Genomic DNA, 27902 nt, shown 5'->3' with positions numbered 1-27902 from the left:
CCTGGAGACCTGGCAAAAGGGGCTGAGAACCTCCAGGGAATTTGACTTTGGAGGCCAGTGGGATTTGATTACAGAACTTACACAGGACTAGGGAAACAGACTCTTGGAGGGCACAAAAAACCCTTGTGAGCACCAGGACCCAGGAGAAAGGAGCAGTGACCCCACAAGAGACTGACCCAGACTTACTGTGAGAGTCCAGGAATCTCCAGTGGAGGTGTGGGTTGGTGGTGGCCTGCTACAGGATCAGGGGCACTGAGTGTGGCAGTGCATGCATGCGACTTTTTGAAGGAGGTCACCATTATCTTTATTATCTCTACCATAATTTGTTCTCAGGTCAAACAACAGGGAGGGAACACAGCCCTGCCCATCAACAGAAAATTGGATTAAAGATTTACTGAACATGATCCCTCTCATCAGAACTAGTCCCAGTTTCCCCCATGGTCTCTTCTATCAGGAAGCTTCCATAAGCCTCTTAACACTATGCCTCAGAGGGAAGACATAATAAAAACCACAATCACAGTAAACTGACCAAATTGATCTCATGGACCACAGCCTTTTCTAACTCAATGAAACTATGCACCATGCCATGTAGAGCCACCAAAGACAGATGGGTTATGGTGAAGAGTTCTGACAAAAAGTGGTGGTCCACTGGAGGAGGCAATGACCAACCACTTCAGTATTCTTGCCTTGAGAACCTTATGAACAGTATAAAAAGGCAAAAAGATAGGACATTGAAAGATGAACTCCCCAGGTCAGTAGGTGTCCAATATGCTACTGGATATCAGTGGAGAAACAACTTGAGAAAGAAAGAAGAGATGGAGCCAAAGTGAAAACAACACCGAGTTGTGGATGTGACTGGTGATGGAAGGAAAGTCCGATGCTGTAAAGAACAATATTGCATGGGAACCTGGCATGTTAGGTCCATGAATCAAGGTAAATTAGAAGCGGTCAAAGAGGAGACGGCAAGAGTGAACATTGACATTTTAGGAATCAGTGAGCTAAAATGAACTGGAACAGGTGAATTTAACTCAGATGACCATTATATCTACTACTGTGGGTAAGAATTCTTTGGAAGAAATGGAGTAGCCCTCATAGTCAACAGAAGAGTCTGAAATGCAGTAATGGGAAAAATCTCAAAAACAACAAAATGATCTCTGTTAGTTTCCAAGGCAAGTCATTCACTACCAGTCATCCAAGTCTTGGTCCCAACCAGTAATGCTTAAGAAGCTCAAGTTGAAGGGTTGTATGAAGACCTACAAGACCCTCTAGAATTAACATCAAATAAAGATGTCCTTTTCATCATAGGGGACTGGAATGCAAAAGTAGGAAGTCAAGAGATACCTGGAGTAACAAGCAAATTTGGTCTTGGAGTACAAAATGAAGCGGGGCAAAGGCTAACACAGCTTTGCCAAGAGAATACACTGGTCATAGCAAACACATGCTTCCAACAACAAAAGAGAAAACTATACACATAGACATCACCAGATGGTCAATATCAAAATCAGATTGATTATATTCTTTGAAGCCAAAGATGGAGAAGCTCTATCAGTCCAGTTCAGTTCAGCTGCTCAGTCGTGTCTGACTCTTTGCAACCCCATGAATCACAGCACGCCAGACCGCCCTGTCCATCACCAACACCCAGAGTTCACACAAACTCACGTCCATCGAGTCCGTGATGCCATCCAGCCATCTCATCCTCTGTCGTACCCTTCTCCTCCTGAGTCAAGTCTTCTCATGAAGTGGCCAAAGTACTGGAGTTTCAGCTTTAGCATCATTGCTTTCAAAGAAATCCCAGGGCTGATCTCCTTCAGAATGGACTGGTTGGATCTCCTTGCAGCCCAAGGGACCCTCAAGAGTCTTCTCCAACACCGCAGTTCAAAAGCATCAGGTCTTCGGCACTTAACTTTCTTCACAGTCCAACTCTCGCATCCATACATGACCACAGGAAAAACCATAGCCTTGACTAGATGGACCTTTGTTGGCAAAGTAATTTCTCTGCTTTTCAATATGCTATTTAGGTTGGTCATAACTTTTCATCCAAGGAGTAAGCGTCTTTTAATTTCATGGCTGCAATAACCATCTGCAGTGATTTTGGAGCCCCCCAAAATAAAGTCTGACACTGTTTCCCCATCTATTTCCCATGAAGTGATGGGACCAGATGCCATGATCTTCGTTTTCTGAATATTGACCTTTAAGCCAACTTTTTCGCTCTCCATTTTCACTTTCATCAAGAAGATTTTTAGTTTGTCTTCACTTTCTGCTGAAAGGGTGGTGTCATCTGCATATCTGAGGTTATTGATATTTATCCTGGCAATCTTGATTCCAGCTTGTGTTTCTTCCAGTCCAGCGTTTCTCATGATGTACTCTGTATAGAAGTTAAATAAGCAGGGTGACAATATACAGCCTTGACATACTCCTTTCCCTATTTGGAAGCAGTCTGTTGTTCCATGTCCAGTTCTAACTGTTGCTTCCTGACCTGCATATAGGTTTCTCAAGAGGCAGGTCAGGCGGTCTGGTATTCCCATCTCTTTCAGAATTTTCCACAGTTGATTGTGATCCACACAGTCAAAGGCTTTGGCATAGTCAATAAAGCAGAAATAGATGTTTTTCTGGAACTCTCTTGCTCTTTTGATGATCCAGCGGATGTTGGCAATTTGATCTCTGGTTCCTCTGCCTTTTCTAAAACCAACTTGAACATCTGGAAGTTCATGGTTTGAGTATTGCTGAGCCTGGCTTGGAGAATTTTGAGCATTACTTTACTAGCATGTGAGATGAGTGCAATTGTGCAGTAGTTTGAGCATTCTTTGGCATTGCCTTTCTTTGAGATTGGAATGAAAACTGACCTTTTCCAGTCCTGTGGCCACTGTTGAGTTTTCCAAATTTGCTGGCATATTGAGTGCAGCACTTTCACAGCATCATCTTTCAGGATTTGAAACAGCTCAACTGGAATTCCATCACCTCCACTAGCTTTGTTTGTAGTGATGCTTTCTAAGGCCCACTTGACTTCACTTTCCAGGATGTCTGGCTCTAGGTGAGTGTGAGTGATCACACCATTGTGATTATCTGGGTCGTGAAGATCTTTTTTGTACAGTTCTTCTGTGTATTCTTTCCACCTCTTCTTAATATCTTCTGCTTCTGTTAGGTCCATACCATTTCTGTCCTTTATTGAGCCCATCTTTGCATGAAATGTTCCCTTGCTATCTCTAATTTTCTTGAGGAGATCTCTAGTCTTTCCCATTCTGTTGTTTTCCTCTGTTTCTTTGCATTGATCACTGAGGAAGACTTTCTTATCTCTTCTTGCTATTTTTTTGGAACTCTGCATTCAGATGCTTATATCTTTCCTTTTGTCCTTTGCTTTTCGCTTCTCTTCTTTTCACAGCTATTTGTAAGCCTTCCCCAGACAGCCATTTTGCTTTTTTGTATTTCTTTTCCAGGGGAATGGTCTTGATCCCTGTCTCCTGTACAATGTCATGAACCTCATTCCATAGTTCATCAGGCACTCTATCTATCAGATCTAGTCCCTTAAATCTATTTCTCACTTCCACTGTATAATGATAAGGGATTTGATTTAGGTCATACCTGAATGGTCTAGCGGTTTTCCCTACTTTCTTCAATTTGAGTCTGAATTTGATAATAAGGAGTTCATGATCTGAGCCACAGTCAGCTCCTGGTCTTGTTTTTGTTGACTGTATAGAGCTTCTCCATCTTTGGCTGCAAAGAATATAATCAATCTGATTTCAGTGTTGACCATCTGGTGATGACCATGTGTAGAGTCTTCTCTTGTGTTGTTGGAAGAGGGTGTTTGCTATGACCAGTGCATTTTCTTGGCAAAACTCTATTAGTCTTTGCCCTGCTTCATTCCGTATTCCAAGGCCAAATTTGCCTGTTACCCCAGGTGTTTCTTGACTTCCTACTTTTGCATTCCAGTCCCCTATAATGAAAAGCACATCTTTTTTGGGTGTTATTTCTAAAAGGTCTTGTAGGTCTTCATAGAACCATTCAACTTCAGCTTCTTCATCATTACTGGTTGGGGCATAGACTTGGATTACTGTGATATTGAATGGTTTGCCTTGGAAATGAACAGAGATCATTCTGTCGTTTTTGAGATTGCATCCAAGTACTGCATTTTGGACTCTTGTTGACCATGATGGCTACTCCATTTCTTCTAAGGGATTCCTGCCCACAGTAGTAGATATAATGGTCATCTGAGTTAAACTCACCCATTCCAGTCCATTTTAGTTTGCTGATTCCTAGAATGTCGACATTCACTCTTGCCATCTCTTGTTTGACCATTTCCAATTTGCCTTGATTCATGGACCTGACATTCCAGGTTCCTAGGCAATATTGCTCTTTACAGCATCGGATCTTTCTTCTATCACCAGTCACATCCACAGCTGGGTATTGTTTTTGCTTTGGCTCCATCCCTTCATTCTTTCTGGAATTATTTCTCTCTCTGATCTCCAGTAGCATATTGGGCACCTACTGATCTGGGGAGTTCCTCTTTCAATATCCTATCATTTTGCCTTTTCATACTGTTCATGGGGTTCTCAAGGCAACAATACTGAAGTGGTTTGCCATTTCTTCTCCAGTGGACCACATACTGTCAGACTTTTGCACCATGACCCACCCGTCTTGGGTGGCCCCATGGGCATGACTTAGTTTCATTGAGTTAGACAAGGCTGTGGTCCTAGTGTGATTAGATTGACTAGTTTTCTGTGAGTATGGTTTCAGTGTGTCTGCCCTCTGATGCCCTCTTGCAACACCTACCGTCTTACTTGGGTTTCTCTTACCTTGGACGTGGGAGATCTCTTCACGGCTGCTCCAGCAAAGCGCAGCCGCTGCTCCTTACCTTGACGGAGGGGTATCTCCTCAAGGCTGCCCCTCCTGACCTTGAACATGGAATAGCTCCTCTAGGCGTCCTGGGCCCACGCAGCCACCGCTCATTGGATGTGGGGTTGCTCCTCCTGGCCGCTGCCCCTGGCTCGGACATAGGGCAGCTCCTCTCAGCTGCTCCTGTTTTGTCCTAGCCTGGCACTCTCGTCCGTCACCCTTGACCTCCAACGCAGGGTAGCTCCTCTCGGCCGTTGCCCCTGACCTCAGACTGGGGTAGCTCCTCTTGGCCGTTCCTGTACTGTCGCAGCCTGGCACTCTCGGCGGCTGCCCCTGACCTTGGACGTGGGGTAACTCCTCTTGGCCGCTGCCCCTCAGGCATGGGGTCCTTCCGGCTTCTGCCCCTGACATCAGATGTGGGGTAGCTCCTCTCCACAGTGCTAAGTGAGCCAGTCACAGCCGCCGGTGCTAAACTCTATACAATGAGCAAAAACAAGACTGGGAGCTGACAGTGATTCAGATCATGAACTCCTTATTATTAAATTCAGACTTAAATAGAAGAAAGCAGGGAAAACCATTAGACCATTCAGGTGTGATCTAAATCAAATTCCCTACAATTATATGGTGAAACTGACAAATAGATTCAAGGGATTAGATCTGATAGAGTGCCTGAAGAACTATGGACCGAGGTTCATGATATTGTTCAGGAGGCAATGATCAAGACCATTCCCAAGAAAAAGAATTGAAAAAAGCAAAATGGTTTTCTGAGGAGGCCTTTCAAATAACTGAGAAAAGAAGAGAAGCTAAAGGCAAAGGAGAAAAGGAAAGATATACCCATTTGAATGCAGAATTCCAAAGAACAGGGAAAGATAAGAAAGCCTTTCTAAGTGGTCAATGCAAAGAAATAGATTAAAACAATAGAATGGGAAAGACTAGAGATCTCTTCAAGAAAATTAGAGATATCAAGGGAACATTTCATGCAAAGATGGGCACAATAAAGGACAGAAATGGTATGGACCTAAGAGAAGCAGAAGATATTAAGAAGAGGTGGCAAGAATACACAACTATACAAAAAAAGATCTTCATGACCCAGATAACCACAATGGTGTGATCACTCACCTAGAGCCAGACATCCTGGAAAGCAAAGTCAAGTGGGCCTTAGGAAGCATCACTACGAACAAAGCTTAGTGGAGGTGATGGCATTCCAGTTGAGCTGTTTCAAATCCTAAAAGATGAGGCTGTGAAAGTGCTGCACTCAATATGCCAGCAAATTTGGAAAACTCAACAGTGGCCACAGGACTGGAAAAGGTCAGTTTTCATTCTAATCCCAAAGAAAGGCAATGCCAAAGAATGCTCAAACTACCACACAATTTCACTCATCTCACACACTAGCAAAGTAAGACTCAAAATTCTCCAAGCAAGTCTTCAACAGTACACGAACTGAGAAATCCAGATGGTCAAGCTGAATTTAGCAAAGGCAGAAGAACCAGAGATCAAATTGCCAACATCCGTTAGATCATCAAAAAGGCAAGAGAGTTCCAGAAAAACATCTACTTTTGCTTTATTGACTATGCCAAAGCCTTTGAATGTGTAGATTACAACAAATTGTGAAAAATTCTGAAAGTGAAGGGAATACCGGACCACCTGAATTGCCTCCAGAGAAATCTGTATGCAAATCAAGAAGCAACAATAAGGACTGGACATGGAACAACAGACTTGTTCCAAATTGGGAAATGAGTACCTCAGGCTGTATATTGTCACCCTGCTTATTTAACTTATATGCAGAGTACATCATGCGAAATGCCAGGCTGATGAAGCACAAGCTGGAATCAAGATTGCTGTGAGAAATATCAATAACCTCTGATATGCAAATAATACCACCCTTATGACAGAAAGCGAAGAAGAACTAAAGAGCCTCTTGATGAAAATGAAAAAGGAGAGTGAAAAGGCCAGCTTAAAATTCAACATTCAAAAACTAAGATCATGGCATCCGGTCCCATTACTTCATGGCAATAGATGAGGAAGCAATGGAAACAGTGAGAGACTTTATTTTTGGGGGCTCCAAAATCACGGCAGATGGTGACTGCAGCCATGAAATTAAAAGATGCTTGCTCCTAGGAAGAAAATCTATGACCAACCTAGATAGCATATTCAAAAGCAGAGACATTACTTTGTCAACAAAGGTCCATCTAGTCAAAGCTATGACTTTTCCAGTAGTCATGTGTGGATGTGAGAGTTGGACTATAAAGAAAGCTGAGCACCAAAGAATTTGAACTGTAGTGTTGGAGAAGACTCTTGAGAGTCCCTTGGACTGCAAGGAGATCCAACCAGTCAATCCTAAAGGAAATCAGTCCTGTATATTCATTGGAAGGACTGATGTTGAAGCTGAAACTCCAATACTTTGACCATCTGATGTGAAGAACTGAGTCATTGGAAAAGACCCTGATGCTGGGAAAAATTGAAGGCAGGAGGAGAAGGGACAAGAGAATGAGATGGTTGTATGGCATCACCCACTCTATGGACATGAGTCTGAGCAAGCTTCAGGAGTTGATGATGGGCAGGGAAGCCTGGCATGCTGCAGTCCATGGGGTTGTAAAGAGTTGGATACAATTGAGCGACTGAACTGAGCTAAGTTTAAAAAATTGAGATTACTGATATAAAACTCCTAAAGCTGAAACTGACTAGTTAGTGGTCCTAAAAATAAATGTTAATATGTACATACTACTATATATATAATAGATAAATAACAAGGATCTACTGTATAGCATAGGGAACTATAGGGAACTATGTTCAGTATCTTGTAATACATGTAATGGAAAAGAATCTGAAAAAGAACATGTGTAAATATACAAGTTTATATATATAAAACTGAATCCGTTTTCTGTCCATATGAAACTAATTCAACTGTGTAAACCAATTATACTTCAATTAAAAATGATTAAATATGAAAATAAAATTGCAAAAAATATAAAAATTGTTAACAATAAAAAGTAAGATGGCAGGGCTCTTACATGGTGTCTTCTGCCTTGTTAAGCATTTTAAAATCTGTCATCTTACTGAGTCTTTAAAACAACTTTTCTCTGAGAGGTGAACAGGAAAGGTATTACCATACCATCTCACAGATCACTTAACTAAGGCAGAGATGTGTCTGGTAACTTGACTCTGAAAATACAGGGACTTCATGAAGATCATGGCAAAATCTAAACCTGAAGCCAGGATTCTTGACTCCTCCTGGATGGTTCATTTCCACTTGGGTGAAATTACTAATCAGGGAAACAGCTCCAAGTGTTTAACACTCTTTAATAGTCATATAATAGTATGTTAAATAGACATATACTACTATCTTTTCTGTTTCAGTCTCCAAGTCAGTAAAATGGTAGTAATGATAGTACTGAATACATAGGGTTATAGTGAGAGATAATGACTGAACTTAACTGTTTAAGAATCACTCAGAGCAGTGCTTGGAACATGACAAGTGCTGAGTAAGCATTGTGTGCATGCCTGCTAAGTCTCTTCAGTTGTGTCTGGCTCTTTGTGACCCTATGAACTTATAGTCCATCAGGCTACTCTGTTCATGGAATTCTCCAGGTAAGAATATTGGTTGGGTTGCCATTCCCTTCTCTGGGTGATCTTCCCTACCCAGGAATCGAACCCACGTCTCTTATGTCTCCTACATTGCAGGCAGATTGTAGGCAAGATTCTACAGCCTAGGCAACAGGGAAGTGTTCATTTAAATCAGAGTTTTCCAGCTTTAAGTTTTCATTTTAGCAAAAAGCACAGAAATGGAACACCAGACTGCTTCCAAATAGGAAAAGGCGTATGTCAATAGCCTGTATATTGTCACCCTGCTTATTTAACTTATATGTAGAGTACATCATGAGAAATGCTGAGCTGGAGGAATCACAAGCTGGAATCAAGATTGCTGGGAGAAATATCAATAACCTCAGATACGTGGATGACACCACTCTTATGGCAGAAAGTGAAGAAGAACTAAAGAGCCTCATGAAGAAAGTTGAAAGAGGGGAGTGAAAAAGTTGGCTTAAAGCTCAACATTCAGAAAATTAAGATCATGGCATCCAGTCCCATCACTTCATAGCAAATAGATGGGGAAACAGTGGAAACAGTGGCTGACTTTATTTTGCGGGGCTCCAAAATCACTGCAGATGGTGATTGCAGCCATGAAATTAAAAGATACTTACTCCTTGGAAGGAAAGCTATGACCAACCTAGGCAGCATATTAAAAAGCAGAGACATTAATTTGTCAACAAAGATCCATCTAGTCAAGGCTATGATTTTTCCAGTAGTCATGTATGGATGTGAGAGTTGAACTATAAAGAAAGCTGAGCACCGAAGAATTGATGCTTTTGAACTGTGGTGTTGGAGAAGACTCTTGAGAGTCTCTTGGACTGCAAGGAGATCCAACCAGTCCATCCTAAAGGAGATCAGTCCTGGGTGTTCATTGGAAGGACTGATGTTGAAGATGAAACTCCAATACTTTGGCCACCTGACGTGAAGAGCTGACTCATTTAAAAAGACCCTGATGCTGGGAAAGATTGAGGGCAGGAGGAGAAGGGGATGACAGAGGATGAGATGGTTAGATGGCATCACTGACTTAATGGATATGGGTTTGGGTAGACTCTGGCAGTTGGTGATAGACAGGGAAGCCTGGCGTGCTGTGATTCGTGGGGTCACAAAGAGTCGGACACAACTAAGAGACTGAACTGAACTGAACTAATTTATAAGGTTTTTAATTATCTCTTGGAAGAACAAAGGTACCTGTAAGAGATACCATCAGCCCTGAATTGCCTGTAAATTACAGGTTTGCTGTAATACATAAGGATCTCATGCAGATCCTCCCCTTCCCTCTTCAGATTTAAACAGAAAAGTTATTTAGAAATCTGTGGTTTCTTAAGCAATATGAAACTCCCCAGGGAGCTTTCTCTGTGAGAGTTTCTCACACTCTTCCTCTGGGTAATAGGTTCTGCCCACTACCTGACCTACTACTTCACGAACTAGGCCAAGTACCAGCCAGGTCTGGGGCACTTCAAGCCTGGCCTCACCTCTGCCTTCATACTCATTTGATGTATGCCTTTGCTGGAACGTGGGAAGTGAGATCACACCATCAAAAGAAAAGATGAGACTCTCTACCAAGCTCTCATTGGCCTGAAAGACACGTAAATGATGAAAGGACTGTGAATCAAAATCTTTTTACCTTCAAGAACAGGTTGAACAAAACCTTCCACAGCAGCCTGCAAGCAGAAATTCCAAACAGGCCAACAAGAAAGAAGCACACAGATTTTTAATGATTCCAGTACTGTGATGACTCTAACATAAGGGAAATTGCTGCCTCATAGGAAGAGGTTGTTAATTGAAACACAGCTCCATAACCAAGGGAAATTCGGGAAAGTCCACGTTCCTGCGGACTCAGAAGGAAACAATCTTCCACTCAGAATCCATCCAAAGCTGGCATTGATGAAGCACTCAGTGTCTTTACTCAAGAACTTCACTCCAAGTGGAGTAATTTGAACGGTAGAGACATTGAAACACAGCAAGTTGAGATCAGCTACTCCAACCACTCTCATAATTTAGGAAATAAGGATGAGAATAAAGAAAATCAGCATGAGAGGCTGTGTGAGACTCCTGGTTTCCCAGTCCCTCCAACAGGTGGTGTTGAAATGATCAGTCAGTCTTTCTTTCCATTTGTTCTGATGCAACTCTTTGCTTCTTTTCCATCAGAAATAGACAAATGGAAACTCTCCTGGCTCTTGGCAACTGGGACTTTGGAGCTGCTCCATTAATTTTTCAAGGTTAATGTCATCTTTTCATGATGACTTTCTACATTGGTTTTACTATAGGTATTGAGATCACTAGAGTCTTACCATGCCTTCTTTGGGTCTCTCTTAATTTTGCTGCCATGGTTTCCACTCCTGAGAATCACCTGACTTTTCTATTGCTTTGGTCACCAGATTCCTATGCCAGTATGGGTCTGATGGGCTGGACTTTGGAAGCACCTGGCTCTTGTGGGAGTGCTCCTTAGAATAATCATCTCTTCACTATCCTGATGCAGGCGAACTATATTCCATATTATTTTAACTGGAAAGCACACAATCAGTTACCTGTGAAAGATCTCTGAGGCCATATAGAAAGCCTAAATCCCTGCAATCTCAATTGGAGATGAAGGATCTGGAGACTCCATCCCAGTGGGGATGAAGAATGAAGGATAGTAATGCAAGTAAGCTTAGAGTTAACATTTGTAGAATTTCTTCTACTCATGTATAGGGAATGTGTGAAACTTTTGAACAGAAGGCCAAGCAGATCAACAAGCCCTAGGTGATGGTAGTTGCTGACATCCCCAACATCCAGTCTGGCTATGAGATTCCCTGACCTGTCCCAGTGAGTGACAACATGTGCTGTAATTCCTCTGTGTGCCACTTGTATAAGAGACACTCATCCTGATACAAAGAGCTGACTCACTGGAAAATACCCTGGTGCTGGAAATGATTGAGGGTGGGAGGAGAAGGGGGCAACAGAGGATGACATGGTTGGATGGCATCACCAACTCGATGGCCATGTGTTTAAGCAAACTTGGGGAGATAGTGAAGGACAGGGAAGCCTGGTGTGCTGCAGTCCATGGGGTTGCAAAGAGTAGAACATGACTTAATGACTGAACAACAACAGGAGTGGGAAATGACAATCAGAAAGATTTTAAATCTTTTACCCCTCTTCAGGTGCCTTCAGGACTATATCCATGTCATGACTTATGACCTCTAGGATTTTGGAAGGGCTACATTAGAGAGATCAGCTCTCTTCAAATACCAACAGCAATACCAACAGCAATGCCAACCTCAGTGGGTGAGTCCCTGCATAGACCAAACTGTAGACCAGAGATGTTGTAAATTACACGGAAATTCAGGGACAAAAGAGATCATAAATTTAATAATTTTCTTAAAGGAAAATTAAGTTATTATAATTAATTAACTTGTTCGTATTTACTAAAAATTCACCAAGTAATTAATATTTTACTAACAATTTTACCAGATAGGATACAAGATTAACAACCAGTGCTTTTTTTAAATAGAAGAAAATGAAGTACCATTACTCATTTAATCATAAATTATAAAATGTTTCTCCCACCTTTCCCCTTTCTGTTCCCTTTCTTCATTGCCTATTTTCTACTATTCTAATTCTTATATGTGTATGCCATACAGAATTTCAGCCATTCACCAGTGAATCATACAAGAAAAATCATGAAAAAAAGCCTTGGTTCTTACATTGGAGAAGAGTCTTGAGAGTCCCTTGGACTGCAAGGATATCCAACCAGTCCATTCTGAAGGAGATCAACCCTGGGATTTCTTTGGAAGGAATGATGCTAAAGCTGAAGCTCCAGTACTTTGGCCACCTCATGCGAAGAGTTGACTCATTGGAAAAGACTCTGATGCTGGGAGGGATTGGGGGCAGGAGGAGAAGGGGACGACAGAGGATGAGATGGCTGGATGGCATCACCGACTCAATGCACATGAGTCTGAGTGAACTCCAGGAGATGGTGATGGATAGGGAGGCCTGGCATGCTGCGATTCATGGGGTCACAAAGAGTCGGACATGACTGAGCAACTGAACTGAACTGAACTGAATATATTTTTGATGGGAAGGGTATATCTAAAGCCTATATATTGGTATGCTATTAAAATAAGCTTGTTGAGATAGAGACATACTCTTTCAAATGAGGGTGTATAAGTGATGTTGTAAAATACATTGCAATTACTTTGTACCACAGGAAAAACCATATGATAAAGTTTATTTAATATCTAATTACTGGGCCATCAACTGAGTGGAGCCTCTAGCTAAACTGCCTGCCTTTGTAGGATTATGCCAAGAACCTCTAGAAGGACAATGAGGCCACAGCTAAGAAGCTCATAGTTGGATTCCCAGCCCATCATCCTGAGGAACACTTGCAACCATGACATTCATGTTCCTCTGGCCCTGGCTCTCCTGGGACCTACACCAGGTAGTCTGGATTCTGAGACTACAATGAGGTATGCTCCTGGAGACTCTAGAGAGAAAGAAGTAGGTGGCTTTTCCTTAGTCCACAGATTTAACAATATAAACAACATTCAACACTTCTTGGTTCATTTAGCTAGTGGTTGAAGCTACTAATGGATACTTATGGTTATTTTGAAGGGAGGCTAGATAAGCACTCATATTGGCTACTTTAGTTGGACCTCTGCTCTTTTAGGCTGGATTCCAAACACAGAGAAAGCAGGGGGGAAAAGATATCATCAGTAAGAATATATCAGTTTATAGATATTTCTAAGTGACTGCCAAGGTATTCTTTGATTGAGAGCTTTTCCTCAAAGAGGAAAAAAAAAGTAACCCAAATGTGAGAAAAAATCAAAATCCTGAATTAACTTTACTACTTTTTCCTATTTCTGCAAAAAGAAAAAAATGCCATTGAGATTTCGATAGTAATTGCATCGAATATATAGGTTGCTTTAGGTAGTGTAGACATTTTAATACTACTAATTCTTTCAGTTCATGGACACAGATGTCTGTTTATGTCTTCTTTAATTTCTTCCAGCCATGTTTTGTAATTTGCCAAGTATGAGTCTTTAGTCTTCTTGATTAAGTTTATTCTAAAAAATTTTATTCTTTTTGGTGCTATTGTAATTGAGATATGTTTCTTAATTTACTTTTCATGTTTATAGTTCATGTATAGAGATGTAGCTGATTTTTTGTATATTGATTTTATATCCTGCTACATTGCTGAATTGGTTTATTAGTGCTGTTTGTGTGTGTGTGTGTGTGTGTGTGTGTGTGTGTAATATATTGGGTTCCCTTGTATAAACTGTCATCTGCAAGCAAATACTTTAAATTCCTTCTTTCTAATTTGAATGCCTTTTATTCATTTTTCTTTTTTTTAATTGAGAGGTCATCAACACGTAACACTGTGTAAGTTTAGGGACCAAAGAAGGAGAGACATGTGCAGTAGTGCCCTAAGAGAGTCAGGTGTCTGGAAAACCAAGGAAGCAAAGGTTTCTGGAGGAGAAGGTGATCAACTGTGTTAAATACTACTGATAAGTCAAGTAAGATGAGGTCTGAGAACTGACCATTAGGTTTACCAATATGTAACTCATCAACAAGAGTCAGTTTATTATATGGCTTTGTGGCAAAAGCCTGACTAGGTTTAAGAGAGAATGAAAGGAAAAGATTAGAAAACAGAAAACACAAGCCTATCTAAGTGTGCCTTAAAGAGAAGAAGTTAGCAGGAAAAGATTATGCAGACTAGAAGCTGGACTTATGATTTACCTCAACTTTAGACATATGAAGTACAAAAACATAACATTCTTTCAATATCTCTCACCTCCTGATTTTTATGTTATTATTTTCATTCAGTCAAAATTTTTATATTACATTTTTATAGCAGAGCTAAAGTCATATTTGAATTAATGTGATCTTCATCACCAGTACTTATACTACAGCTTCTCTGATACTGAATTCTTTCTTTGTTTTGTTAGACAAGAAGGGCTTATGTTGTTATGGTCTTTTTCTTGCATGTATGAAAAAGCCTGACTTTTGGTCATTAGCCTGACATTTGTCATTAGCTTGCTGAACATAAAAGTCATGGCTCACTTTTATTACAGTTTTTTTCCACAGATTTTGTATTTCTTGTTTTTCCCCCCTCTGGTATTACATATTGAACAATCTCTTTGCCTATGGTTTTTTTCATTTACTTTTTGTTATTGTTGGCTGGTTTTGCAGTTGAATAGTTTTTTTTAAGTAGTGCTGTGGCTACTACAGTCCCTGAATTCTTTCATATTTGAGAACATCTGTTTGTTCTCTTTATATTTAAAAACTTTCTGGCATCCAATAGGACAGAATAATACTTTCTTTTCCTCAGAATTATTCTCTCTGCTTTACCCTTTAACTTCAGCAACTGGGGCAACAACCAGCTCTTCATAAGCTCAGTTACCTTCATGAAGTTGTAGACCCGTGTGTTGCACTTCTTTCTTCCCATCCTGGGGCTTCTCAGATACACACTTATACTGAAACATGGACAACCTAGACTTCAGAGGAGTTGTGTCATCCCTGGGGATCAGGGGACCATGTTTTCTCCACCTTTCTTCCCTGGATAGACTAAAAACACATTCCATAGGACTTTTAAGAGAGTCCCAAGGGATTGAACATCCAGCTGTCCCTATTAGTGGCCAACTTGAACATATATTTTTGTACTGACTCTTTCTTCCTGTAACATTCCTCCATCTTTTCCTTCTGCTCATTAAATGCCACTTCAAAATAATTTATTCTCATATGAGCTGCTTCCAGGTAAACTTAGTTTTAGATAGTACATATGGCTCCATTGTGTTCTGGCACTGAATATAGTTGTGAGGATGTTTGAGGCCAATGGGTACTCACTATGCCTTTATTAATCCATATCTTTTAAATTATTTAATACCCTTTTCCTTCTGGTGCCTGAGGAGTTAATTATTATTCCTCGAAGTTCCATGACTTAACTAGAATACGCTCAGATTATGATGGTTGTCAATTCCTCCTAGAAGACAGTTGAAAGGAAAGGGTTAATTTAACCAATACCCTGCAGGCTGGCTCCCTAGAAAGAAATTTGGCCTCCTGCCTCTGAAAACCAGATGTAGCCTAGGGTTTGACACTATCTGTCCTGGCAAAGAAGTGACATGGTAGAGCAGGAATTCAGCCAAGTTTCCACCAAGTAACAATGCTGTAATCCTAACAGTTGTATCACACCAAGGGAAGTCCAAGCATTCTCGCAATCAATCAATGCTGAGATAGTGGGTAGAGCTGAAAGCCCAGGTTTTGCAACACCAGTGTGCTATTAGGTCCTATACCCTAATCTCGCTAGGAAGATTTTGGTTTTTAAAAACTAAGTATAAAAACCCCAGCATCCAAGATCCAGGGTCTCCCTCTTAGACCTAGATTTGCTCTCTATTAGATTGTTGTGTGCTGCCTGAGAACAAGATGGTCACAGGAGGATCAGTCATCTGCTATTGCTTTAATATCTGGGTTTTCTGCCAATAAAAATCAGTTCTGGGAAGCCTAGTTTACATGCTGCTTGATCAATCACCCTTAATTGCTTGACAGCTGGTGCAGAGATCTGGGTTTCTGCCTTGTGGCATCCAGCATGGCCTTCTAGAAGTGAACCAAGGGACTTGGGACTGAAAACATCTGCCTGGAGTATTGTGGCCCATCACAGTCAAAGTCGTGGCAGTCATGAATGAAGTCTAGTGTCCCAAATTCCTGAGAATCCAGAGAAATGAAAAGAGACTGGGTGGTTAAGATCACCCAGCCTAATATCTGATGGCTGTTATTAGTGATCTTGGAGGAAGTTGCCCAAAAGAGGACTGAGGGAACCTTAAATTAGCATCTCTGATGAAACCACAACTTGAAAACTCTGATTGGTTAAATATGAAGTGATTTCTTACATGGCCATATGCCATATAAGGTAGGTGCAAACATATGGGCGACTCCTCTGACTCTTTTCCTGTGACTAGTAAGGTCAATTCAAAATGGCATGGATAACTAGCATACCAGGGTGCTACACACCCCAGTTAAGTTGGGGCAAAAGAGGGGACGGAGCTGCAGTATGTGACATGTGATTAGTTTCTCACAGCAATTTAAGAAGATAATCACAAGTAGACTGACTGAAACAACAGAACTTCTGGGTAGATTCCTGCTGATGTCACATCTCAGAAGTCTTTGTGACTATGGCTGTTAAATAAAGGGCTCAAACATGACAAAATTGATAATGGTACTTATCTTTGTTTATGGGAAAAAATAGCAACATGTTGCCAAAGGGATGAGTGCAACTGGACTAATCACTTAGTGAGTAAAGTGAAAGTCACACAGTCATGTCCAACTCTTTGCAACGCCATGGATTGTAGCCGGCAGGCTCCTCTGACTGTGGAATTCTCCAGGCAAGAATACTGGAATGGGTAGCCATTCCCTTATCTAAGGGATCTTCCCAACCCAGGGATTGAACCTGGGTCTCCTGCATTGCAGGCAGATTCTTTACCATCTAAACCACCAAGAAAGCCCCTTAGAGAGTTAGGTGGAGAGAAAAATAAGGGACAGCAAATCCAGAATACAGTAGTCCCTCCTTGTCTGTGTTTCTCTGTCCATTTCCATGATGGTCAAGCTTGGTCTAAAGTAATTAAGTGGGAAATTCCAGAAATAAACAATTCATAAGTTGTAAATTATGCACCATTCCTCTTTGAGGAATGAACTCTCATATCATACCTCTTTGTCCTACTCAGGATCCCCAATATTGACACTGTCTTCTGCTGACATCCACACATGAACATTGTCACAGCTTTGGACTCAGGATCACCCCAAGTGCATGATCCTCTCTCTGACCTATCATTGGAAGGTCAAGAGTAGTCTAATGTTATTTCATTCACCACAAATTAGCTCATCATGTAGACATTTTGCCATCTCACACCATCACAAGAAGCATGAATACAATATGATGTTTTTAGAAAGAGACACTATTTGCATAACTTTATTTTTTTATTTTTTAATTTTTACTTTACAATATTGTATTGGTTTTGTCATACATCAGCATGAATCTGCCATGGGTGTACACGTGTTCCCAATCCTGAACCCCCCTCCCACGTTCCTCCCCATACCATCCCTCTGGGTCATCCCAGTGCGCCAGCCCCAAGCATCCTGTATCCTTCATCGAACCTGAACTGGCGATTCATATCTTATATGATATTATACATGACTTTCTAATGCTAGTGACTAATGAAGTACTAATTTATATTTTTCTTTTTGCATAATTGTAAATCTTATATATGGTTGTATGCCCTATTTTGTGTATATGAAGATAAGATTACTTGTGATGTGTTACTTTAGTGGATGTTTTTATTGTTGTTAAAGTTTTATAACTTTTACTACAGTATATTGCTATAATTTTATCTATTTTCTTATTGTTAGTATTATAAATCTCTTTTTGTGCCTAATATAAGTTAAACTTTATCACAGGTATGTAAGCACCGGAAAAAACATATTATGTATAGGATTATACTCATTTCACATGCTAGCAAGGGTATGCTCAAAATCCTTCAGTCTAGGCTGCAGCAGTACAGAAACTGAGAACTTCCAGATGTACAAGTTGGGTTTTAAAGAGGCAAAGGAGCCAGAGATCAAATTTTGTTTGACGTTGGAGAAAGGGGGTTCCAGAAAAACATCTATGTCTGCTTCATTGACTATGCTAAAGCCTTTGACCATGTGGATCACAAAACTGCTGAAAATTCTTCAAGAGATAAGAGTATCAAACTACCTTACCTGTCTCCTGAGAAAATTGTATGCAGATCAAGAAGCCACAGTTAAAACCGGACATGGAACAATGGACGGATTTAAAGCTGGGAAAAGAGTACATCAATGCTATATATTGTTACCCTGTTTATGTAACTAATATGTAGAGTACATCATGCAAAATGCCAGTCTGGATGAATTGTAAGTTGCAATCAAGATTGCTGGGAGAAATAACAAAACCCTCTGATATGCAGATGATACCACACTTGGCAAAAAGTAAAGAGAATCTAAAGAGGCACTTGATGAGGGTGAAAGGGGAGAGTGAAAAGGCTGGCTTGAAACTCAGTATTAAAAAAAACTAAGATCAAGGCATCCAGTCCCATCACTTCATGGCAAATAGAGGGGAAAAAGTGGAAGCAGTAACAGATTTACTTTCTTGGGCTTCAAAAATCACTGTGGATTGTGACTGTAGCCATGAAATTAAAAGACACTCCTTAGAAGGAAAACTATGACAAACCTAGACAGTGTATTACAAAGCAGAGACATCCCTTTGCTGGATCAAGGTCCATATAGTCAAAGCCATGTTTTTTCCAGTAGTCATGTATGGACATAAGAGTTGGACCATAAAAAGGCTGAGCACTGGAGAATTGATGCTTTCTAATTGTGGTGCTGGAGAAGACTCTTGAGAGTCCTTTGGACTGCATGGAGATCAAATCAGGCCATCCTAAAGGAAATCAACCCTGAATATTCTTAGGAAGGACTGTTGCTGAACTCAAAACTCCAGTATTTTGGCCACCTAATGCAAAGAGCTAACTGACTGGAAAAGATCCAGATATTGAGAAAGCTTGAAGACAAAAGCAGAATGGGTGGGATAGGATGACATTGTTAGAGATTATCACTGACTCAATGGACATGACTTTGATCAAATTCTGGGAGATAGTGAAGGACAGAGGAGACTGGTATACTACAGTTCATGGGGTCATAAAGAGTCAGACATGACTTAGCTACTGAACAACAACAATGCTTAGGATTTGGTACCATCTGAAGTTTCAGACATCCACTGGGGGTCTTGGATCATATCCCCTGTGGACAAGGGGGGTTACTGGACAGAATGTTAAAGTATTCAAAATAATGCCACATTTCTATAAGCACGGCTGTAAAATGTTTGATCCAATGAGACAGCATGGGAGAGCTCTCATAGTCAACAATTCCCTGGCACCTCCTGACTTGATGAGTTGGAGGCATTTTGCTTTCTGAGCAGAATTAGTATCCACATGTATCAACATTAAAGGGGTAATTCTATTATTGCAATCTCTACTATAAGCACAATTGTGTCCCCCAAAGTTTATATGTTGAAATTCTAAGCCTCTGTGATTGTATAGGAGCTAGGGCCTTTAAGAAGATAATTAAGGTTAAATGAGGTCTCAAGGGTGGAACCCTGATTCAATAGAACTGGAAGAAGAAGAGACACCAGAGAGTTCTCATTCTCTTCACCACTGAAAGAAGCAACCAGAGGTGGCTATCTGCAAGCCAAGAAGAGACCTCTAACCAGAATGGGTGGGATAGAATGGGATATCCCACCCATTCTGCTGCTGCTGCAAAGTCGCTTCAGTCATGTCCAACTCTGTGTGACCCCATAGATGGCAGCCCACCAGGTTCCACCATCCCTGGGATTCCCCAGGCAAGAACACTGGAGTGGGTTACCATTTCCTTCTCCAGTGCATGAAAGTGAAGAGGAAAAGTGAAGTCGCTCAGTTGTGTCCGACTCTTCACAACCCCATGGACTGCAGCCTACCGGGCTGCAGTACTGGAGTGGGATGCCATTGCCTTCTCCGAATCAGAACCTGAGCCTTCTCAGAAACTTGAATTTTCCAGCTTCAGGAATTGTGAGAAAATAAATTTCTGCTGTTTAAAGCTTCCCAGTCTATGGTATTTTGTTATGGTGACCCAATCAGACTAAGAAAATGTCTAAACATTATCTGATGGCTATTTCATGTCTTATTACCCACAGAAGATGGGATCAGGGAACATGAAAAAGTCAGCCTAAAGACAAAGAGCTTAAGCCTGCTGTTTACTTACAAGTAGTGGAGTAGCTGAATTTCTTGCCCATTGCTATAAATGTCCTGAATAGAGCCATCCCAGAAACAGTCCATCTGTTCTCAGCCATCTGTTAGAAACCTAGGGATCTGAGGAGAGAAAGCTTTCTGGAGTTGAATAATTGAAATCTGGGGACCCAATGCAGGTCTCCCTTCCCACACATTCTCTTTTTATTTCCCCAACTCTGACTATAGGCAACTGTAAAATCAGGACTGCACTCAGTGCTAAAGGGTGGGTGGAGACCTACCTGGGTTACTGCTATCTCTACCTGGACATTGAGGGTCTACCCAACTGCAGCTGTGTCCGTTACCTTTACCCTGCTCTGGGTCCAAAAATTCACTGTGAGGTACTGAGTAGCCATTCTTACCTGGTGCTGGCACAAATGAAACCCTTCAACTATGCCATGACCCACTGGAATGGGCAAGTGCTGATGCAGGATTCCCACCTTGGTGATAGCTCCAGTTCAGTTCAGTTGCTCAGTCCTGTCCAACTCTTTGCAACCCCATGAACTGCAGCACATCAGGCCTCTCTGTCCATCACCAACTGCCGGATTCTATCCAAACCTATGTCCCTTGAGTCAGTGATGCCATCTAACCATCTCATCCTCTGCCGTCCCCTTCTCCTCCTGCCCTCAATCTTTCCCAGCATCAGGGTCTTTTCAAATGAGTCAGCTCTTCGCATCAGGTGGCCAAAGTATTGGAGTTTCAGCTTCAACATCAGTCCTTCCAATGAACACCCAGAACTGATCTCCTTTAGAATGGCCTGGTTGGATTTCCTTGCAGTCCAAGGGATTCTCAAGAGTCTTCTCCAACACCACAGTTCAAAAGCATCAGTTCTTTGGCAGTCAGCTTTCTTTATAGTCCAACTCTCACATCCATATGTGACTACTGGAAAAACCATAGCCTTGACTAGACGGACATTTGTTGACAAAGTACTATCTCTACTTTTGAATATGCTGTCTAGGTTGGTCATAACTTTCCTTCCAAGGAGTAAGCGTCTTTTAATTTCATGGCTGCAGTCACCATCTGCAGTGATTTTGGAGCCCCCCAAAATAAAGTCAGCCACTGTTTCCACTGTTTCCCCATGTATTTGCCATGAAGTGATGGGACCAGATGCCATGATCTTAATTTTCTGAATGTTGAGCTTTCACTCTCCTCTTTCACTTTCATCAAGAGGGTCTTTATTTCTTCTTCAGTTTCTTCCTTAAGGGTGGTGTCATCTGCATATCTGAGGTTATTGATATTTCTCCCGGCAATCTTGATACCAGCTTGCGCTTCCTCCAGCCCAGCGTTTCTCATGATGTACTCTTCCTATTTGGAAGCAGTCTGTTGTTCCATGTCCAGTTCTAACTGTTGCTTCCTGACCTGCATACAGGTTTCTCAAGAGGCAGGTCAGGTGGTCTGGTAGGTATGGGTAAAATGACATAAATATTTATAGAAGAAGAAAACCCCTTGCTAGTTGGAAGGAAGTATCTGAAACCAGAGCAGCTGGATGAGATGCATTTTCACTTTCACTGCATCCTCTCAGGACAGTTATCACTTAGGTTGTCATCAGTTCTTTGATGCAACTCTTATAGGTTGTGGATTCTTCTGCTAATCTTTATGATACTACATCTACCATCTAGAGAAAATGCAATCAGGGAGAGCCAGCAGCCATTCTAGTCTCTCCAAATGTCACTGCTGCTGCTACTGCTGCTGCTGCTGCTAAGTCGCTTCAGTCGTGTCTGACTCTGTGTGACCCCAGGGACGGCAGCCCACCAGGCTCCCCCATCCCAGGGATTCTCCAGGCAGGAACACTGGAGTGGGTTGCTATTTCCTTCTCCAATGCATGAAAGTGAAAAGCAAAAGTGAAGTCACTCAGTCGTGCCCAACTCTTAGCGACCCCATGGACTGCAGCCTACCAGGGTCCTCCTAGTCTTGTAAAATATTCTACTGAGTTACACCACCTACACCCTTACAGTTTAACTGAGTGTCACTTAAGGATCCTGGGTCCTAAGGCCTAATAGTGCATGAAGGAGAAATGTTCTTCCTTCTGGGATAGTACTGGCCACCTGGTCATTGGAACTGACATGGGACCAATGTTATAGTCATTAGTGAGTTATTTCCTGAGCTTTGTACTGCATCCCCCGATGATGGCTTTATTCAGCTCCCTATAATTCATTTATGCCATCAGTAAGGAAAATAGTCATTGATGGGTTGATTCTGGATATACATGACAATTTCTGCTCTATGTAATGAGCCCACCAGGGGTTCTTCCTTGTGAATGAACACCTTCCTCTATTGGCCTCAGGCAAATGAGACTTGCACCCTGCAGAAGATTCACCCAATCATTCTTAGGCATCCAGGACTCTGTGGCCATTATTTGTCCTGATTCAAAAAAGTCACCTTTCTATGGAGTCAGCATCATAATGCTCCTCACCTTTATCTGTAGTCTCGTCTTTGGATGATAAAATGCAGAAGAGTTAACTTAATGTGATGTATGGCAGTAGTATCTTCTAGTAGAAGTAATATCTTCTAGTAGTTATCTAGAAGATATTAATAAGATGGAACAATGGTCCAAGAGATGAGACAAAATTAAATAGATAATCATCAGCTCCTGTATTTCACTTACATTAAATTGAAGTCATTATACATTAGTTGGTTAATACCTTGAAAGACCAAGGACTGTGCTAGAGATATAGAGATGAATAAAATAGTATCTGCCTCCAAGGAACTTACCTATTAGCAGGAGATATGGGCTATAAACAAATGGCACAAAACACAGTGCTGTATCTAATAAAATTTTGCATAGGGCTACAAAAAATCAATTTTCCAAGTACACAGGAGAAAGATGTTACTTGAGTCCATTTCATATCTAGGCTCAATATGAAGCAAAACTGTGGTAAATTTGCTGCAAGAGATAACAGTCTTAGGCTGCATTAGTAACAATATTGAATTCAGCAAAGTGATAAACGAACAAGTAAATAAAAACACAGAACTAGGAGTCAGAAGCTCCGAGCTTGAGTTCTGGCTATGTATTTTACTGTGTGACTTCAGTAAATTCTCATTCTCAGTTTCCCCTTCTGTTTATAGGAACAATAAAGAAACAATGAAGTCTGACTCGCCTCCCTAATTGCTGTTAATAGAGCAAACTGATACAACTGCTTTGGAAAAGAAGTGCTTCAGTTCAGTTCAGTTCAGTCACTCAGTCGTGTCCGACTCTTTGCGACCCCATGAATCACAGCACGCCAGGCCTTCCTGTCCATCACCAACTCCCGGAGTTCACTCAGACTCACGTCCATCAAGTGAGTGATTCCATCCAGCCATCTCATCCTCTGTCGTCCCCTTCTCCTCCTGCCCCCAATCCCTCCCAGCATCAGAGTCTTTTCCAATGAGTCAACTCTTCGCATGAGGTGGCCAAAGTACTGGAGTTTCAGCTTTAGCATCATTCCTTCCTAAGAAATCCCAGGGCTGATCTCCTTCAGAATGGACTGGTTGGATCTCCTTGCAGTCCAAGGTACTCTAAAGAGTCTTCTCCAACACCACAGTTCAAAAGTGCTTAGCTAAGCAGTAAAGTTTAAGATGCGTGTGCTGTTTCACTCAGCAATCCCACTCCCAGGCGGACACACAAGAAATCTGAAAATGCACCCAGAGTTGGGTAGAGGAATGCTTACAGCAGCATGTAAGGAGGGAACCTGGGAAAAAAAAAAAAAACACATGTTTTTCTAGACAGAAAGGATAAAAAAAATCACAGCATATTCATATAATGAAATAGCATACAGCTGTGAAAAGTAAATAGTTTCTACTTGTAACGACTTGAATGAATCTCAAAAATATGAATGAATCTCTTAATACTGAGCTAAAAACAAGAAAAAGACGAATATATATTGTATTATTTCACTTATACAAAAAATGAATGAATATATTATAACTAAATAAGAAACACATTTAAATAATTTATTATAAACTATTTAATGTATTGTTTATGGATACATATTATGTATAAAATTATAAGTAAAGCAAAGAAATGGTTGGCACAAACTTCAGGATAGTTGCTTACTCCAGGGAAGTGAGAAGCATCTAATTGGGGAAGGACATTATAAGATAATTTTCAAAGATAATATTATCTCCTTCAAACTGGGTTTTGGCAGAGTTCCCTCATGGTCCAGTGGTAAAGAATTTGGCTTCCAATGGAGGGGATGCAGGTTCGATCCCTGGTCAGGGAACTAAGATTCCACATGCCATGAGGCAACTAAGCCCCCTTGCATCACAACTACAAACTCGCACTCCACAGGAAAGACCCAGCACAGCCAAAAAAGAAAAAAAAAAAAAAAACCCTGAAAAAAAAGCCCGGGTGCTGGGACAGGGGTTTCACTTTATTATTTTTCTTTGAAATGTATACCTAAACTCATGTATTATAAAATTGAGATAGACTAAAAATAGTACGGGTTTATTGAAAAAAGTTGGACAGTATGAGAAAATAGACAATGCCAACAGTTCTCAATATTTATTATTCTCAAATCTTATGATGATGGTAATTCTTTTTAGCATGGAAGTGTTCAGATGGAAGGCAAGTTTGACAGGGACTCAGTGGATATCCTAGGTAGTTATTAAGAGGGGATGTTTTATGTGCAGGTCGTTATACAGGGCCAGGAGAACCAAATTCAGCAGAAAATATCTCACTAAGTTAGGTCCAAATATTAATAGGATAAATCTGGGACTAGTGGTCTTACTGCTTGTTTTTACATATCTTTGACTTAACTTTGATTTGGCACAGTTCTGGCTCTTTGTCCCAACCGTATTCTCCTGGGCACTGCATAGAAATGCCTTTCCCAGTTCAGCCTGGGACCACTTAATATGAGGAAGCAATGCAGTGTAAATATTAGGATATTTCTGTTGTGGACACCTCTAACCTTGGCACTGAATCCCGGATCTGGTGCTTAAGATTTGTTTGATCAACTTTCTCGTCTACAAAGTTGAAGCGACAGTAATAATCCCTTTTATAGGCTAAAAAAATAATGAAGTAGAGCCCTCTGATTGTTTTTCAGTCATTCAGTATTTACCCTCCATTCTTTTAGAATTTCATTTTGTGGCCAATCTGGATGGAAATTTAAATCCAAGTGCCCTGTCCTTTCCCTAAGTGAGGGACTGGTTCAGACTCAGAGCTTCACAATCAGACTATTTCTCCCAGGACTTGGATTCTTGTGTGGACTGATGCATGAATGAAAAGTAAAACTGGAGCTTATTGGTCCTCAGTTCTCCTCATACATTGCTTCCCTAAGAAATGTGATTTCTGTCACATCAGGGGCAGGTTCTACTTTCTTATCTTTGATTCTGTGAGCTTCTTCATATTCTCCCAATATACTCTTTTGTGCTTGTTAGAGTTGTATTTTTGTTGTTGTTGTTTGTTTGTTTTAGTAGCTAAGTCATGTCTTACTCTTTTGCGACCCCATGGACTGTAGCCCTTCAGGCTCCTATGTCCATGGGAATTCCAAGGCAAATACACTGGATTTCCTTCTCCAGGGGATCTTCACAACCCAGGGATCAAACCTGCATCTCCTGCACTGGCAGGTGGATTCTTTATCACTGGGCCACCTGGGAAGCTCAGAGCTGGTTTCAGTCATTTGTAAAAAATAAATTCTTTAATTATATAAACACCAGAATGATCTCTGGTGTATAGTAGGTGCTTATAGTGTTTGCTGATATTACTATTTTTACAACTGAAATCCTCCCTGGCAGCACTTCTACCAGACTTTCTCCGGCCCTATTAGTCAGAACCAGATATCCAGGACCGAATCATCACTGGGAGAATGGATACAATTATTTAGTTCCTAAATGTGATAAAAATAAAAATCAGTCTATATCTACAATAAGTCTGCTAAGGTGCCGACATCCCATGATGGGCACTCATATGTCCACCAACTGCTTTCCAGGTACTGTCACAAGACAGCATCTTGGAAGCAAGTACAGTATGTACTTGAGGACATAAGTGTTTCAGAGGAAGGAGAGATCATTGAGCTTCCAAGAGAGGATCCGAGCTGGGCCTTGAAGAACTGTAATACTGGGGTAGGCAGTGAGGAGAAGGAGAAGACATCACAGGCAAAGTATGGAGAGACAGTGTGAGCAAAGGCATGCAAAACATGTTGGGGACAATGAACAGGCCATTTTGGCTGAGGCAGAGATTTTTAATAGGATAATAGTAGTGCATAATGTTTAGGAAGCTGAACTGGAATAAATTTTAAACAAAAAGTTCCATCAATGGTCAAGTTGCAAATACTTCTATTAAGAGAGACCTCAGTAGCCTCACCATCGTCTCTATCTGTCTGCAGCACAAAATATTTTTAAACTTTTTCTAGATATAATTTGGAACTGTGGATTAGAGAGTTCTTACTGACCTTCAGAGGGTACATTTTGGGAACCATATGTTTTTAGATAAAATTACTGTATAATCATGACTAAGGTTGTCTCACATTGGGTGGCTCAGTGGTAAAGAATCTGCCTGCTAGTGCAGGAGACATGGAGATGTGGGTTCATTCCTTGGGTTTCCTCCCTGAAGGAGGAAATGGCAATCCACTCCAGTACTCCAGCGTTCTTGCCTGGGAAATCCCATAGACAGAGGGCTATAGTCCATGGGGTCACAAAGAGTAGGACATGACTGAGCACCTGCGCACATACATTCCAAAGAACAGGTGTAGAAGGTTCATCAAGTAGCACCTAAAGATGGACTTTTCTTAGGCACTGATTGCGTAAGTTACATAAGACTAATTCTACAAAGAAGAAAGGTCTAAGAACAGCTAATACCTTCCAAGGATTTTTAGTGTTTACTTTTCAATAAATACATGCTTTGATGCCAGGCACTAAATGTCCACAGCATAAGAATCTAATCATAATGTTTAAATGGATGCCTGTCAGCCCTGAGAACGGCCAAAAAAAAAAAAACCCTATTAAGCTGGTACTTTTCATGGTGATGGTCTCTGCTACCTCGTTAGGAGATGTTTTGTCCTTATTAAGCAGAGGAGGTGGTAGAGTGCGGGTTGGAGGTCCATGAGTGATGTTTGTAGGGGAGGAGATCTGTTGACTTACTGATTAGCTATATACACATCTGAGTTAGCTGCTCTCCGCTTGGAAGATATCCTTTACAACGACCTGATAGTCAGATGGCATAAAAGGCAAGCTCTGCAAGACCAATACTGACAGCAACCATGGCGAAGCTTATTCTCCTCACAGGTGAGTCTGTAATTGGTGTGTGTTAGTTGCTCAGTTGTGTCCAACTCTTTGCAACCCCATGGACTGTAGCCCACCAGGCTCCCCTGTCCATGGAATTCTCCAGGCAAGAATAATGAAGTGGGTTGCCATTTCCTTCTCCAGGGAATCTTCGCTACCCAGGGATCAAATGGATCCCTACATTATAGGTGGATGCTTTACCATCTTAGCTACTAGGGAAGCACAAAGTGAAGGTCACTCAGTCATGTCGGACTCTTTGTGACCCCATGGACTATACAGCTCATGGAATTCTCTAGGCCAGAATACTGGAGTGGGTAGCTGTTCCCTTCTCCAGGGGATCTTCCCAAACCAGGGATCAAACCCAGGTCTCCCACACTGCAGGTGAATTCTTTACCAGTTGAGCCACAAGAGGAGCCCAAGAATATTGGAGTGGGTAGCCTATCCCTTCTCCAGCAATCTTCCCAACCCAGGAATCGAACTGGGGTCCCC

At 41.3% G+C, this 27902-nt stretch overlaps 1 long non-coding RNA gene across 1 annotated transcript in view; it reads right to left on the bottom strand.

Moving 5' to 3' along the window:
- Window positions 1–4978, bottom strand: part of LOC138445698 (uncharacterized) — a 48055-nt gene extending 43077 nt beyond the window's left edge. Inside the window, exon 1 of the long non-coding RNA XR_011258967.1 lies at window positions 4791–4978. This is a non-coding gene — a long non-coding RNA (uncharacterized lncRNA). The remainder of the gene's footprint in view (window positions 1–4790) is intronic.
- Window positions 4979–27902: the final 22924 nt, after the last annotated feature.

This window comes from Ovis canadensis, chromosome 1 (assembly GCF_042477335.2).
Source record: "Ovis canadensis isolate MfBH-ARS-UI-01 breed Bighorn chromosome 1, ARS-UI_OviCan_v2, whole genome shotgun sequence".
Classification (NCBI taxonomy): Eukaryota; Metazoa; Chordata; class Mammalia; order Artiodactyla; family Bovidae; genus Ovis; species Ovis canadensis.
The sequence above is the reverse complement of the archived record's forward strand: the minus strand, read 5'-3'. Positions and strand labels throughout refer to the sequence as shown.